We start from the raw sequence: 2,741 nt of genomic DNA, 5'->3' as shown, positions 1-2,741 counted from the left end.
TATTTAAGAATGACTCAGTTATTTAAGAATAGGGCGTTATCTGCACTTATTAGGAGTTTCACTGACAAATAAGAGAGTTTGAAGAATTATTGGCCTTTCGATTAGATATTAGTAGTAAAAATATAACCATTAAAAAATTTCCAGAGTAGATACCCCCCTCCTTACTCCCAGCCGACTTCAATCATCAAAATATAATTGATTTAACCAATCTAGTTATGTTATAAATCTTATTATAAGCACTAAGTCCTATGTTCTTTTTCAATGATTTCTTTTTTCATTTAGAAAATTATATTTAATGTATACCTACCTTCTTATTTTTCAATGACTCCATTTCTGTTCTATTAGCAGATGTATAGGGTGTATTCATATCCACTCCAGTTTAAAAGTTTTAACAGAAGAAAATCTAATTTGGAACTGATAGATTGTAGAGTAACAAGAGCTAAGAGCTCATATGGCACTTGTGACGAGGTCGGAAGAGCCAAGAGCTCATATGGCATGAGCTCTAGCAAAATTCTAAGAATCAATAGATTGATTTAAAAAGAAAATCAGAGGGTTAATGCCAGTCGGGATTTAAAATAAGAGCTCTGAGACACAAGGTCCTTCTAAATATCAAAATTCATCAAGATCCGATCACCCACTCGTAATTTAAAAATACCTCATTTTTATAATTTTTCCTCTCCTTTCAGCCCCACCGAATGATCGAATCGGGGGTAACAACTTTATCAAATCAATTTGTGCAGGTTCCTGACCCGCCTACCAATTTTCATCGTCCTAGCACATCCAGAAGCACCAAACTCGCCAAAGCACTAGACCCCACTATCTCCCCCAAAGAGATCGGATCCAGTCCAGTTACGTCAATCACGTATCTACGACATTTGCAAATTCTACAGACCAAGTTTCATCCCGATCTCTCCACTCTAAGTGTTTACCAAAATGTCCGGTTTCCCCTCCAGCCCCCCCCCCAATGTCACCAGATCTGGTCGGAATTTAAAATAAGAGCTCTGAGACATTACTTTCTTCTAAATATCAAATTTCGTTAAGATCTGGTCACCCGTTCTTAAGTTAAAAATACCTCAATTTTTCTGAATTAACACCCCCAACTCCTGTAAAGAGAACGGATCCCTTCCAATTATGTCAATCACGTATCTAGAGCTTGTGTTAGGTCAACCAGGTTCCCTGATTGGTGACAAACAAATAAATAATGTTATTGTGACAGCTCATGCATTTATATAAATTTTTTCATGGTTATACCAATCTTGATTGGGGGATTTGGTAACTGACTGGTACCCATTATATTAGGGATGCTATTAAATGATCGTAACTTAAATACTTCTTTCTTTGATCCCGCGGGTGGTGGAGACCCAATCCTTTACCAACATTTATTTTGATTTTTTGGGAATCCTGAAGTGTATATTTTAATTTTACCCGGGTTCGGAATAGTGTCCCATATTATTAGTCAAGAAAGAGGTAAGAAGGAAGCGTTTGGTACATTAGGTATGATCTATGCTATACTTGCTATTGGTATTCTTGGCTTTGTTGTTTGGGCCCATCACTGTGGAAATGGATGTGGATACTCGAGCGTATTTTACTGCTGCAACTATAATCAATTGCAATTCCTACGGGAATTAAGATTTTTAGATGAATCGGGACCTTACACGGAACACGACTTACTATAACTCCCTCTGTACTGTGGGCCCTGGGATTCGTGTTTTTATTCACTGTAGGAGGACTTACAGGGGTTGTGTTGTCAAACTCCAGAATTGATATTGTTCTCCATGATACTTATTATGTCGTTGCCCACTTCCACTATGTCTTATCAATGGGTGCTGTCTTTGCTAATATAGCGGGATTTGTACATTGATTTCCTCTAATGACTGGATTAAGAATGAATCAATTTCTTCTTAAGGTACATTTCTTTATTATGTTCTTAGGAGTGAACTTGACTTTTTTTCCTCAACATTTCTTAGGTCTCGCTGGGATACCACGTCGTTATGCTGATTACCCCGATACGTATGCTTCATGAAACGTAATTTCTTCGTTAGGAAGAGTTATATCTATAGTTGCTACTCTAATATTTATTTTTTGCATCTGAGAGGCCATGATTGCCAAACGAATTAATGTTTTTTCACTTAATTTAAGATCAAGTGTGGAATGAAATCATCCCCATCCGCCTGATGATCACTCCTATGAAGAAATTACTATGATCTCTACATTTTAAAGTGGCAAAAACATGTATGCATTGGATTTAAGCTCCAAAGATGGGTAACCCATTTAAAAGTGTCTTAATGATTCTAACTGGGCTTACAAAATGGGAACTCGCCTCTCATAGAACAACTTATTTTTTTCCATGACCATGCTTTGCTAGTGGTAATTTTAATTACTTCTCTTGTCGGCTTTTTCTTAGCTGCGTTATTTTCTAATAAATTTCTCCATCGTTATCTACTTGATGGTCAGGCAATTGAGACAGTTTGGACCGTTATTCCTGCTGTTATTTTAGTAGCTATCGCCCTTCCTTCTATTCGGCTTCTTTATTTAATTGATGAAATTCATAATCCTGCTCTAACTATTAAAGTGACAGGGCACCAATGATACTGGTCTTACCAATGCTCTGATTTAGATGATATTCAATTTGATTCATACATGATCCCTTCAAATGAACTTTCTACTGGTATGTATCGTTTACTTGATGTGGACAATCGTATACCAGTCCCCTATAATCAAGCTATCCGTCTGATGATTAC

General features: G+C 36.8%; 1 pseudogene; it reads left to right on the top strand.

The window, feature by feature from the left end:
* The first annotated feature begins 1,301 nt into the window (after nucleotides 1–1,301).
* Nucleotides 1,302–2,213, top strand: LOC136030577 (cytochrome c oxidase subunit 1-like; annotated as a pseudogene).
* The last annotated feature ends 528 nt before the right edge of the window (nucleotides 2,214–2,741 follow it).

Source organism: Artemia franciscana, chromosome 8 (assembly GCF_032884065.1).
Source record: "Artemia franciscana chromosome 8, ASM3288406v1, whole genome shotgun sequence".
Lineage (NCBI taxonomy): Eukaryota > Metazoa > Arthropoda > Branchiopoda > Anostraca > Artemiidae > Artemia > Artemia franciscana.
This window is presented reverse-complemented; position numbering and strand designations above follow the sequence as displayed.